The sequence below is a fragment of the Siniperca chuatsi genome, linkage group LG13, assembly GCF_020085105.1.
Source record: "Siniperca chuatsi isolate FFG_IHB_CAS linkage group LG13, ASM2008510v1, whole genome shotgun sequence".
NCBI lineage: Eukaryota > Metazoa > Chordata > Actinopteri > Centrarchiformes > Sinipercidae > Siniperca > Siniperca chuatsi.
The window spans coordinates 4,889,276-4,903,932 of record NC_058054.1 but is presented as its reverse complement, the minus strand read 5'-3'; the positions used below and the strand labels follow the sequence as shown (position 1 = coordinate 4,903,932).

General features: G+C 39.1%; 1 long non-coding RNA gene and 1 other non-coding gene across 2 annotated transcripts; one reads left to right on the top strand and one right to left on the bottom strand.

Moving 5' to 3' along the window:
- Positions 1–4,787: 4,787 nt before the first annotated feature.
- On the bottom strand, positions 4,788–7,321 carry LOC122886330. Its single transcript, XR_006380323.1, has 2 exons — positions 6,384–7,321; positions 4,788–5,973 (listed from the first exon to the last, which is right to left on the bottom strand). It is a non-coding gene; the product is annotated as an uncharacterized LOC122886330 (long non-coding RNA).
- Positions 7,322–14,309: 6,988 nt separating this feature from the next.
- On the top strand, positions 14,310–14,397 carry trnay-gua. Its single transcript is given in 2 exon segments — positions 14,310–14,346; positions 14,362–14,397. It is a non-coding gene; the product is annotated as a tRNA-Tyr (tRNA).
- The last annotated feature ends 260 nt before the right edge of the window (positions 14,398–14,657 follow it).

The window sequence follows — 14,657 nt, the reverse complement described above, 5'->3', positions numbered from 1 at the left end:
AGCATGATTTGAACCTGCACATGGATTTCCCAATGCCTTAACCACTCGGCTATCACAGCTTCCCACAACACAAAATAAAACAAAACAAAAAGAGATTAAATATTTTTAGCAGTGAAAAGCAGTCCAGTTTGAACAAATATAATTTGTCTCATTTAAGAGCTAAAACCAAAATTCTATAATTTATATATGTAAATAAAACAGAAGGCTATTAGACCCATGTTGCACATGACCTGACAATTTTCACAGTTTATATTGTATTGCAGAGCAGTGTTTGAGTAGCTAGCAGCCAAATCTGGCCAGCAAAGAGCAAACAAGGAGTTCTGAAACAACGTCCACTGAAGCATCAAAACTTTATGGCAAAGAGGGAATGGGAGGACCTTTGAACCAGTATTAGTGCAATATTCTTATGACCTTTGTACCGTAAGATTTCATCAAACAAGTCTATTGGCTTAAAGCAGTTTCAATTGTGTGACTGCAAAAAATCATTTTAGTAACCTGTTGAATGTGTTTGTGTTGTTCTTTACATTTTTTTTTTGCAATATGGAGCCAGTAAATGAGAGTAGACTCTCCTGGACCACAGCAGACCACAAATTAAAATACCTCACAGCATCTGCCGCGTTTTAAGAGTTTAGTAGCTAAGACTAAAGCTACAAATTTGTACATTAGCAGACCAAGGTGGTGTTAATATAACACTCACTGACTGAAGATTAAGCAAAGTGTTAAACATCCGACTGAACCTGTACTGAGGCAATACCACGTGTCTGGAGGTGTAAACTACAATAAACCCACATTTATGAGGGTGTATTTGTTTCTTGTGCTGTGCCAGTCAGTTATAGAAAGTGTGAATAGGTCTTGTCTGCCAAGAACTCAGGTTTATTATTAAAATCAGTATTATTATTATGAAAACATTTCTTTTTTAGTTTTAAAACTAACTTCTTTCTAGACATTTATGCAAAGCAGTTCATGTCTATACTAACGGCTTATATGAGTTCAACCTTGAAAAATTTTGCAGGATATAAAGATAATAAAAAAACACCTCATAAAAGGACTGGGAACACAGCTTAATAAAAATTCCACAGGACAAATATGATCTGTCTTAACTCTCTGATTGAGCTACGAGGGGGAAAAAGTGACAGCATCATATAATAAATTGACAGGATTGCTCGGATTGCAGGAGACACTGGGCAGACTGGTAAATGTTTTACACTCTCAGTGAAACTAATGGCTGATCGGCAGACTGGGATTTAAAGATTTGAAATGCTGGATAATGATTACCAAAGGGCAATCTCTCCTGAACTGTTTCACACCACGACTATGAAATGAAGACATTGTTTCTGAAAAGCAAGACAAATTTCCAGAAATTCAGTATTCATGATTTCTAACATGTAGAGAATCCAATCTGAAGTGTTAGAATTTGTTAGGAAAACACTCGACTGTCCTTTTAAAATATTTGATTTGTTCTTGACTTTTTTTGCTGTGTGTCAGGAATGAAACTATTTCACAAAGTGTTTACTGTGCTGCTGTTGTGAGGAGACTCTTGGAGCCAAAGCGACAGAGAGTGACATGTGACAGTAACATTTTGTCATGTATAGGCCTACTGCATCTGTTTAAAGGACAGCACTCTCAGTCAAAGTGAAGACTGATCCTCAGACTGGCTCTAGGCCTTTTTCGCTGCTGTCAGATCAAAACATTTGTATCCTCACAAAGCTGAACAAGGAGAAATCACGACACACACTCTTCTTTTTAAATTGATAAGATCTGATTTTTGAAAATGTATCAGAGGTTTTGCATGGGGTTTGTGGTTCAGTTTACAGTTAGTAAAAACATAAAACGTCATTGCAACTACAATTTAAAGCAAAACTCATCACATGAATAAAATATTTCATCTAATAGCCTACACCACCTGAGAGTCTCCCTGCCAAACCTACTCGAGAGTAGTGTTCTGGATAATGATTACTGACCTGTAATCAATTATCACGCAGACTTTGTTAATGTTTTCTTATGGTGTTTACTACACTACACTGGACTAACTGTAGTAGGCAAGAATCAAAAACAGAAAGATACTACTGATAATACTGTAGTATTCTGGGTTTTTCTGACTGTATAAAACTATAATATACAATGACAAAAAAAAAAACAATGACAATGAGCAAATAGAAATGACTGAATTATTGTTCTTTTAGCAGTATTGGTGTAACAGTCATAAATTTAAAGTAATGATCTGGGACATTTGCATACAGAGAAATGTGTGCATGGTCAGTGTATTCAACACAACAGTATTCAAGCATTAATTGGCATTAACTTCATGGAAACTTTTATGTTTATCTTTTATGTTAAATATTGTCAATTTCTTTTATTGGGAAAAGCAAAGGAAATTACGTGTTTAACATCTCTGGTTTGTTTAAACGAGCTCTTTCTCACAGGAAACATTTTAACTTGTCAAACACAAGTGTAACAACATTAATTAAGTGTAATAACATTAATGCATTCCATTCAGGTGTGTCAGCAGCAGAGCCCTCGAGTTAAGTGCACAATGGCTCAATGATAGGACTTCCTGGGACACTTGACTAGAAAAGAGCAATCAATTTTGTTATTAGTTACACCTATTCTGTTCACCCTGAGAAAAGAGTAGTTAGAACAAGAACACAGAAAATGCACAGAGAACGCCACCTACAGAAACTCAAACCTGCAGAAACACCACTTGTGAGTGCTCACCAACAAAGATGGAGATATAAGGTATTGGGGGAATATGGTGGATTAACATTTGAACTATCCCACACTGCTGAAACAGCGGAAAATACCTCCGAGGTATAAATCAGATAATGATCAGCGGTAGAGGTACAAATTCACTAATATAAAAATTTAATTGAGCTTCTGTTTTCAAACAATTTACTGTCCAAAGATGTGTGGACTGTCTTTATGTGTGGACTGTCTATTCCAGCTGCAGGAATGAACTCAACCTGAGGGTTTAAGAGGAAGCTGGTGTTGGTGTTGTTGAATCAGAATAAGTGAGTGGAGTAGCAGCAACTTTTAGCATTCTCACTCTGCTCTAGGTTTACTATTTTCACACCACTTTCCACATTTTCACTTTGTTTTCAATTGTTGTCATTATCTATTTTTTATGTTTGAATTGTATGTTTCTTTCAGAACGTGGTTCACAATTTACACTTGCTGCAGTATATTTGTGAAGAGGGAACACCAACGGCTAGATCTTGATGTGTAAAAGTGCCCCTTTAATTTAAAAATCATTACAAGATAAGTCACATAAACACAATGAAGCATTTAGCAAAAGTCAAGCAACACAATAACTCTGGCTATGTTTTAATGCAATTGTTATGTAAAGCCTACAACACATGTATGGATGCAATTAAGAAGTTTAAAAATAGAGTCAAATCATATACTTAACTACCGGTAAAACTATGCATTTATCATAATGTAGGTAAATATGATTTGTTACTTCCAGACTTGCTTTTGACATCTTTGTAGTGGCACTGAGCTGCTCCCAGATATGAATGCGTGTAGCTGAATGAGTGAAATCAGGGCAATGAAAAAAGCATAAGGGATTAGCAAACTTTTGCTGGATAAATAAAAGGAGGTTGAAAAGCAAATCCAGGAAATATGTGCTGCTTTGTGAAACATCCACGTTTGACATATGACCTGTCAATCTAAGTCACAGTTGGTCCTGATTAAACTGATGTAACCAACAGAGAGCCACTTGAAACTGACAAAGACACATTCCACTTTGTACGTGTCAGACGGTGTTGTTCCAGCAGCAACAGGCTGACAGTTGTATGAAGACAGACGTTAAAGGCAGCTCCAAAAATAAACTATCACAACAGGTCTTTCATACTCACTCTTTAAAAAATCTACCAATGAGGTGAGATAAGTTCACTTGTTTCCAGCACAAATGAACTTGAATCAAGAATCGCCTTGCATCATGTGGCGTCATCTTGACACCCGAGCAGTGATCTACGTGTTTCTGACAGATTAGTAGTGGGGCAAAATATTTTTGCTAACATGATATATTTGATTCTTTCGAAAGTATTGTGTTAATTTGATTAAACTAATTAGATTCACCATGTACACCCCTGTGTAGTAACAGCGACATTCTCAAGCCTGACTACTGTACCTAACAGCATTGATGGCATATATTACAAATACCTCAACACATACACAAACACATAAATACCATTGGACATTAATTTCTACACATTTATAAATGTACAGGATACAATGTCAGCCAGTCCAACTCCTTTTGCTAAATCAGGTAAAACAATAAGTCAAGTAAAACTTGCAAAAGTGTTGTAATGTGGTCCATGTTCATGTCCTGTTAGCAACGGGAATGGCTTGTCATTGCAAGACAGTTACTAAGTGTTATCTGTGCAGTGAAATAATAGTTATTTAGCATTGAGCGACGTTACAATTATTGCGTTGGTGGGGTGGGATGGAAAATGTAGTCCATGATCAAAATAGGATCAAATGATCCTTTAGTGATCTTGAATGATGGACTTGTCTGACCTGAGAAACTATCTTTGTTTCCTTTGGAGACATTTTCCGGACTATTCGGCGCCAAATTGGATATATTAAAACTAATTAAAATTAATTGAAATTAATAATTATCACTTGGACCTTGACGTGAATGTAGTTAGTTGGAGTATAGTACAGAAACATCAGCTCGGCCTCTAACCTGGGCAGTTACTTGTACTAACAGGTACAGTCACTTACCTAGCATTAGCAGCTAATTGGTACAGTTATTGGAATGGCAACTAGTTACCAAAGAAAAGGGAGACATTTATTTACATTTATTTACTTCCTATTGTTTTTGATTTAGAACAATACATTCATAAGTCAGACTTCACTATTCAGATTTATTTTGGCATTACTGAAGAAAAGATTACTGTAAAACTCATTGTAACAGTGCAGTAAAGTGCTTGTTAAAATACTTACAAAACAAGCAAACCTTTGACTGAGGTGATGCAGCCTTCACCTCTGGACGCCTCTATGGTTGCTCATAATTTTGGTGATCTAGTCATTTTAACTTAAACCCTGCTGCAGCATTCATTGTAACGTGAATGGATACTTGTTGCCGTGTGTCTGGGTGAAGAGGCCCGGTCCTGGTCGACTTAGCCGTGTGACACGCGATAGGGTCCAAATCCAAAGTGGAATGGCTGCAGGCTTCAACCAGCGCTTAAGAGGGTCACTGCCGAACAAAGGGGGTTCAGTCAGTAGCCGAGAGGCTGCACACACTGAAAGGAACATGGGGCCAAGGCAGTGTGTGTGTGTGTGTGTGTGTGTGTGTGTGTGTGTGTGTGTGTGTGTGTGAGTGAGAGAGAGAGAGAGTGAGTATGTTGAGAGTTGGAGTTTTAATTCAACAAACGTTTCTAGGAGAGAAATGTGTGTCTCATTCGTCTTAAATGTCTTGATTACTTTACTTAAGATCTTAGATCCTCCATCTAAAGGAATCCAGGAAATATGTATTTAGTCAAATGAGCCGTTCTTCCCTCTAAAGCGCCATCAGAGGCGATGTGAGTTTCTGATGTCGGCTGAGTTTAACTGCTCTGTAGTGTCTTTTGCTGGCTTGGACTTTGTGTTTGCACAGATGATGTGATATACTGCCCAAAGAATAACAAGGGTGACCAGTTACTACTAACGATGCTACTTTGGTACTGATGTCTTTGGATATGACAACATGACACATCTAAAGGGTCCTTTTTCATTCATTCAAACACTTGACACACAGTACATCTTTAACAGATCTTTAACAGAAGATAAATCAAATCTAAAAAGTGGGAAGAAGAAGAAGAATTGGTGCTGTTACGTATTTGTCTGTCCACACTAGTAGTTTGACAAAACTGAGGTGTTGTGGTGATGCAGTTTCAATGCAGCCCAATCAGCTGCTGCATCCAATCTCTAATAGGTTCCCAATGAAGAGGCGTTTCCATCCAACAATCAGATTCTCCCCATTTTTGGCACCTGGTGCACGAGAGAGAGAAAGTGAGAACAGCGGTGAGTCAATGGTATGATAGCGAGGAAGCAGAGTGTTTTCTGTTCTCACACAGGCTGCATCACTGACAGATTTTGAAGCCTTAACGACCATCGTGAGCGTGAGTGATGCTCGCCCCATACATCAGTTTAACCGCGAGGGGAAAAATATTTCTTATAGACTGATCTGATAGGAGAAGCTCAATCTCCTTAAAATTGTCTCTTTCAAAATGTTTCCTAGTTTATTAAACTGATTTTGTGCACAAAAGATGATGATTGAGATAATTAATGTATAACAGTGATCTTAGAAGGTGGTACAAAACGGACATTTAATCTCTCTCTCTCTGCATGTTCGTGTGTGTGTGCGTGTTTGTGTGTGTGCAGGCCAAACATGCACTGACATTGTTGTCTGGTTGTTTAGCCAAGAGCAAGAAGTGTGACTGAGATTTTCATTGATTAAATTCTTGCTAACAAGACAAAGATTGTCCAGATGGGTTTTTCCAAACAGTTTGAGAATGTTATGCAGTGCTTTCCGTCCACAAGTGCATCTTGAGAAAATCAATTCATCTTCATCTTTAAAAGCTTTTTATTTTCATCATTTATTCTCTTTTTGTGTGTCAAGTCACACCTGCCATCTCTCCCGCTGGGTGAGTAATGAATTCATGAATTCATCCAAGAATGCAACATTTCTCAAGAGAACTGATTGACATGTAGTCTTTTATTCGGTCAGTGATATCTGTTGTCTCAGATGTTCCTTGTCCTCGAACTCAGCTTTCGCAATAAACTCCACTTTCCATGAGAACGCTTCAAAATCCCCAGACATGACTGCTTGAAATAATATCTGTACTATTCTAGAGGAATAAAATGTTCCCATACAGTCAAGAGCTGTCTGCAAATCGCGTCTTTGTCGTCTATATTGCAGCTCTTTATAAATCCAAACTCTTGTAGTCCCTGTTATATTGCTTCCCACACAGTTTTGGCAGACAGACTCCTCAAATCGAGGAATATTTCACCTCTTGAGCCAAACGTGAAGTGCCAAACCTGTGAAACACAGCGACTGCCTTAGCTCTTCACTCCGCCTGGCACGCATCATTCAATGTCAGGCCATTTCCCACGCCAAACAAGCTTAGAAAGCTAAAAAAGAGAAGAAAAGAAGAAAGTCCTGTCAAGTTTTTCCACTTGGTTTTGTTCTCTTTTTCTGCCTCTGTGTTTTTTCACCTCAGTATCTATTTGTCCCCTCTTCTTTTCTCCTTTTCCCTCCCTCCTCCTCCTCCTCCTCCTCCTCCCTTCTCCTCCTCCGCACGTCTAACATGTCATTCTTCGTCTTTTGTACCTACAGGCCTTTTCCCCCATTGAACTCCCCGCCCTCTCCACTCCTTCGGCTCTCCCTTTCCCTCTCAGGGGCCTAATTATGAACCGGCATTAAATAAAAACATTTATATTTCTCCAAAAAAAGGCTTCTCTCTCTGTGCTTTCTCTGGACAATAAGGGCTTGTGATTCTCCTCTCCCTCCTGCTCCCTCTTTCTGTCTCTTTTTCCACTGAGTGGCCATTCACTGGGGGTCTTTGTCTCTCTTTGTGATTGGCTCACTGTAGGACTCCTAGAGGGCAGTAATTGTGTCTCATTAAGTCTTACAGTAGTCGTGAGGGGAGTGTAGCGGGGTGGGAAGTGAGGGGGAGTTTGCCGCACAAGGCCTCGCAATTAGAAATCCCAGAGAGCTTGAATGGGAGCCCTAATCAGGCCACAATGGCTGGGGCTCCCTGCCTATTAGGCCAAAAAGGAAGTGTTGCCATTGTCCAAACACACACACACACACACACACGCATGCAGAGACACACACACACCCACCAGGAATGCATGCAGCACAGCGGGAATGGATGTAGCTGTGTGGTGGCGTCATCCCAGAGGCCAATTTGGAAAGATTGGGGGATTTAAGAGAGCTTTTCACTGCCTGCACTGTCACGGCACACACACATTCATTCATTCACAAAGTCATGCACACACACACAGGTGCAGGCACACACACACTTTTCCATATTGAAGCTAAAAGGGTTCTCATTAGTGATGTTCAGGACGAGCCGGGAGTTTGCTTTCTGTTTGCTCATTTGTCTCCCTGTGATTCCTCCCGCTGCACAAAGGAGTTTTTCAATTTTTGTGTGGAAAAACATTTTCTGCTAGAAACATATTTCAGCGTCTCAGTGAAGCAGCAGCAGGGTAATAAAATCAGCATGCTGTGACTGTGGCGGATACATAAATAACCCATGCATCTCTTCTCTGAGGAAATTCAGTACATTTCAGTGTTTGTGAAAAAAAAAAAAAAAACCCATACAAATAATGATATTCCACCACCATCTGTCTCTAAAAGGGAAATGCATTGGAAAGTAAAAACTTAGCAAAGCCTTCCTCTTTTTTTTTAATCTCATAATAGGAACCGAAAGTGGGTCTCTTTTTCTCCGTTTATCTGTGTAGCGTTCCCAGGAGAAACAGTGGCTACCCCTCCTTATCTTTGTTACCGCCGAGTGCTGCAGTGGATTATGAAGTGGATTATGCAAATGACTCACAATATATTCATATTAACAAAGGTTGAGGTTCATGCGCCCGTGCCCGGAATTTATGAATACGCAAATAAAAAAACCTGAATTGGCTGGAATGTGTTATCATTAAATGAAAATGAACTCAGTTCACAGTGTTGTGCCGTGTTTTGGCTCATTTGTTAATTTGTTGAATTAGCTGCATCTGTAAAATGGAGTGATATCCAATTTAGCCCATTGTTTTAATTATTTTTGGGGTGGTTTAGTGTAGCTCAATAACTGATATGCCTGTAGGTATTATACTTGTATAATTGTGTGGATTTTCCCCCCAGTTTTTACTCTGTTATGACATGGAAGAATGGATTCTCTGTTGCATTGGTGGAGGTTTTTGGATATTGAGCCAAATGTTGAATCATCTACAGTAGTGTTTTTCAAGTTCGACCAACTCCTGGGATCAAAGTAAACGTGGCCATAAATTCGGGCCTTTCTGCCTTTGTTTTTGTTGATGCTTTATTAGTGCAAAATCTTATCTGTCAAGTGGACAAAACCTTCAAACATCCACATTTTGGCGAGAGCTGCTCTGGATCCACTCAGTGCAACTACGGTGAAAGCTTGTACTGGGTAGTTCCTCGGCTGCAGAAAAAATTGAAGGTCATACAACAAGTAATCTGTTTTACATTCAGTATATGCAAACTAAATTTGCAGCTCATCTTCAGGATGAACTATCTGGAAATATTACCAGCCCAGCAAGCCTTGATTTAGTGATTTGCAGGGCAAAGGACGTTGAGATGTCTAGGTTAAAACTGGGCAAAATTTGTTTGAAAAGTGAACGTTATTTAGATGTTTAGGTTACATACGACTGTGGTTTCAAAAAAGTTTAAATGGTGGTTTTCAACATGTAGTAGGATCTGTTCACATTAAAATAAACCATAATTGTATATAACTGTAATCTGTTTTTCTGACCTAAAAAATAACCAAATCGAGGTTTTGGAAACTTTGGAATTTTCTTGATTCAGAAGCATTGACTCTGCTGGTGGGTGATGTGTGAAATACGATTTCATCATAGAGGCGTTATCAAAGTTATGATTCATCTGAGGTCTGATGCTTCAACTCATCAGTGTGCATGAGAACAGTAGAAGTATACGGAGCAGTGTGAGACATAATAGTCTGAACATACAGTATGCTGACATAACATGATATATAAGCTATTGAATGCTGAGATAAAAAACAAAGACATCTGTGCTTGGGAAGCAAAGCAATTAATAACAACTCTGACATCCATAAGCATAAAGGTTACAGGTGAAAGTCACAAGTTCAAACCTGTAGACTGGCTGGGGAAATCTGGGTGTGGAAAGTCAACAAGAAACACTCCTCCTTCAGGAGTTACTGTTGCAGTGTCCCTCAGTGAGGGATTCCACTGTCAACCAAGCAAAACAGAAAAAGATTAAAGCTGCATAACTTTACATGATGGCAGCAGTAGGTAACTTTAAAGCTGCTCTAATCAATACTAATACTGTTGATATTAGCAATGGATCAAATGACTATGTGTAATGTGGAAAGGGTCGGAGGTGACGAAACTCACAGAGAATTACCTGCCAGCTCCAGTTCCTCTCAGCTAATTTTTCATCAACGATCTCATCAGCCTTGTTTCCATCAGAAGCAGGCAGCTGTTTCCAGCGAAAATGCTCTGATATACCCACTGTACACAACCCAGAACCAAACAGAAGACAGACAAAGTTAAAGACCTGCTGGTGGACATAGTGGAGCATTTAGCAGATATAGAGTCTAAAATGTCAGTTACAAAGAAATATATATCAAAAGTTTGCAAACATTAGCCACGGTAACCTTCTGGTCATACCAGAACTTGTAGTAAGGGTGTAGTGGTAAAACTCCTGAGTGGATTGAACTGAGCAAGGGTGCATTTTATTGCTCATGGATTCAACTTTTAATTTGTAAACAGGAAGAATGTGTTATTTATTCTTTCAAAAGTGATGTGCTCTCACTTTAAAGTCAACTTGGACTGAAACCTCTTGAGCGCAGCCTGCTTTACATTCTGTTACACTGTGGGCATTTTACTGGCACTCCCATTCAGAGCACGATGGATCAGGGAGAGTCACACTCTTATCTGCTGCCAAGGTGTGCAAGTTTATTAGCACCTAAACACACAGGGGATGCTTTGAGTAGACTGCTCTTCATTCCTCGTGTGTGGTTTTAATCTGCACCTGTTGTTGTTAAGATCCATGTATGTGTGTTTTGTTCTTTTCTACTGTCTTATCTGTGCAACAATTACTGACTAAACAGCTAAAAGTTTGCTGTCAACGATACTTCAGCAGGGCATTTGGCTACTTAAGAACACACACTGACCTTCCAAATGCTACTTCATTTGCACTCTCAGTGGTTATCCGCATATTCTGTTTTTTCACAGGCTCACTATCAGTGCCAGTCCCTCTGTATCATTTTTCTCACTGCCCACAAATTTCATGACCTCATGCCAGATTACATTACAGCTCTGTGTGTTTCTGTGTGCTGGAGCTGAATGGCCGACTAGCTGAACCAGTATGACTGGGCACTCTGTGAATTGGAGGACGCGTAATGAGTTTCATCTCCACAACAGGGAGAGCAGTCTTTGGGTGGCCCGCAGGAACGAATCTAGCGGCTAATTGGTGTTGTCAGCGTTTTAAACAGAATTAATGACAATTACTTCTCCTCTTCACCTGACCTAATTATAGGTGATAATTATTGTTTGGGACCTAATTTACACAAATAATTAACAGATGTATGCTGACAAATAGGCAGACTTGATTCTTTGCAAATCCCTGCGCCATTGTATTGTTAATTGGGCCGAATGTAAGCAGATACTCTGACGTGTTTTCCCCCTCCTTGCAGCTCCTCACTGAATACAATCCTAAGCTTCTGAATAAACAGCCTCAACTTCAGGAGGTGTGTTCCTCCTAAAGCCTGGATTGAGTTTCACATTGTTAGTCCGCTTAGGTGAAGTTAACAAAAAAACTGATGAGCAGTTTGTTTATTGGAGCCTTTACGACAAAGCTATAACAATCCTACACTGACCATTTGAATAGAAACACGCACTCAGTTTAAAGTCAAAGGACGTTAAGTAAATAAGAGTGAAGGTATATTGTACAACATTTAAGGATATTGAACTGTGTTTGTCCAGAAACTTTACATTTGTATGTTTAAAAAATAATGACATTTCTATATTGTTCTCTCATCTGTGCTCTTGCATGATAATGCCACCAGTTAGCAGTGCACGGTTGCACATTTAATTTCAATCATTGTTTTGCTCTCTATATTCATCTGTTCATTATTTTCCTTATTTTTTTTAGAATGCCCTTTATTCTAGACCCAATTCTCAACCTATTTTCACTGCAAAGATCAATTAAAGCTTGGATTGTTTTTTGCATTGTTAAGGGAAGTTAACAAAATATGGATAAACGTATGCTTGTTGGAGCCTAACAGCTAATATTCTTATACTGAGCAAAACAATTTCTGCACTGTATTGCTAATAACATTTCTGTATTTTTGCATTTGTGGACAGAAATGTTCTTGGCACACTCTTGATTCTGCATCCTACTCAACCTATTTCCCCCTAGTTTAAACTTTACAAACTAATAAGCTGTACATTAAAAACATCCTCAAACCACTCCTACACAGTAAAAAGTTCTAATTTATAAAATTAGAAACAGACCCACCAGTGCAAATATATTTTTGAGTTCAAATAAAGGATAATAATCTCATGTGAAGCACATAAATCTTGAATTTCTGAAGTTTAATTTCTTATATCAAGCCTTTTTTTCACTAGTGTCAGATAGTGTTTTGTAGCAGCAGGATGCTTTTTATGTTAGCTTAAAAAAATCTTACCAGTACATTCCCCATTGGCAGATTTTTTGCTTGATACTTGCGAGCGTGTGTAGATTACAGAATGTTTTGCTTGTTTTGTAGAAGGGGATTGTTTTGGAGTGTACTATTTTACATCTGCAGCACAAACCCCAGTTTGCTCTGCAACACTGCTGGACACTTCATCATCCTCCTGAGCTAATCGCATAAAATGCCCTGTTAGTACCTCTGACAGTGCACAACAATATGACATCTCAGACCATGCCATGTTTCCACCGAGCACATTCCCAAGTAATGATAAAGGCATGAATCATGCTAGTGATGGCTATTTGTAAGGGGTTTCCCACCCTGCCACACAAAAGGGGTTTAGTTGAGAGGCAGTGCGTTCTCAGGCATTGTCTCTGGGCCGGGACCACCCGTTCCCCCTCGCTGTCCCACTGTCAGTCAAACAATACAATGCTACAACTCCTGCTTTGCCCCCAACCCCCATCCTATTTGCTCAGCCAGCCCCTCCCTGCTCCCACCACCCACACTCTGGACACAGGGAGTGGTGACATGGTGTTTTTTTAGTGGTGAATGTAGACTATTAGTCAACAGCTGGGCCACGATTCATTCAGAGGGTAAGTCAATTCAAGTCAAGACACGGTGGCTTTGCACAAGCACGCTGCAACAGAGGGCAAAGGACATGAATATAGAACAACAGAGCAAGGCAGTAGTTTTTCAGAGTTTTAACAAAAGTGTACATTATAATGACACAAACAGCAACATGAGATAACTGTTCTGCACTTAAATATCCTCAAAATATAAACTGTTTTTGTTGTGGTGAATACCAGAAACAAGAAGCAAAAGCTCTTTAGTTTGTGACTCCAGCTTTCTCTCTCTGCCAGAGAAGTTTTGCAAGATGATTTTAACCTCGCTTTTCCCAGTTTTTCCCCTTATATTTCCCCTTTATTTATGTATTTTCATTGAATATCTCACTCAGTGTACATTTAACTTCAAATACAAGAGTCCATGTTCTTCTATGGTTGAACCATTCCATAAAATGAAAATATTCTAGATGTCTATAGGCATCAATTTACACACATATCCCCCAAATTCAACCTCGCTATTTTATTATTCTCAATTATCAATATCAGTCAGAGCCTGTATTAATGAATGAATAAATTAAATAGTTAATTAATCATACACAATGGCCATACAAACAGGCGGTCAGGAAGGTTTGATATGAGAAAGAGCTCTGTATATCAGAAAGATGAGCTGGTATATAAATATGATATTAATCTTCTTGTATCTTTCCTGAAAAGCCAGTTAACATTACCTGGATACCTTCTCTTTTTGCAACTCAGCTTCAAGAGGGAAAATCTTGAGATTAAACTGTAGGAACAGCACTTTAACAGCTGCCTAACTTTACCCAGACACCATCTGAAGCAAGTGCATTTTCTCTCAGCAGGGTGATTATTGACTCGTAGTGTACATAGTAATTGTCTGGGACGAACCTCGCCAATAGTTCGGCTGGTAGAGTGGAGTCGCTTACAGAGACTGTGCGTCTAACAGATAAAAAAGCTGATGCATTGGTATTGGCAGGCATCCACCTCACAGAGCATCCAGACTGTCAGTGAGGCATTGCGTCATTACTACAACCAGGCATGTAAGCCGATATCAGGCTATAGATGTATTGGTTTCACAGTGTATTTGACCAAATATGCAAAGAGAATTTCAGAGCAGTAAACTCCCACTATAAAAGAAGCACTTTTATGAATTTCTCAGTTCAAGTTTAAGAGTTTTGTTCTGTGTTTTTTTTTTCAATGACATTTACTGTTCCAATTTGATCTCATATTTACTATTACTACCTTTACCCAGACCCCATCTAAAGCAGGTGCATTTTCTATCGGCACAGGATTACTGTGTTGTATTCTCCACAGTAAAGCCTCTGGCAGAACACCTTCGATAGCTCAGTTGGTAGAGTGGAGGACTGTAGGAAAACTGTGCTGAAATCCTTAGGTCGCTGGTTCGACTCCGGCTCGAAGGAGGACTTTTAGTAGTTGTACTTGTTATATCGGCTGTGCGTCATATGGAGATATTAAGCTCATGCACTCATGTTGGCATGCATCCAGCTTGCACAGAATTTCCATCATCAGTCTCAGTCAAGCATCACAACATTGTTACAACAAATTAAATGGGTAATTTACTGTACATGCAGCCTGCTTCCTGTTTCTTGTAATTTGTTTATGAATATGCAAAACCCTACTCTGTTAAATCTGTGTTCTAATGTATCATGTATATATTTTG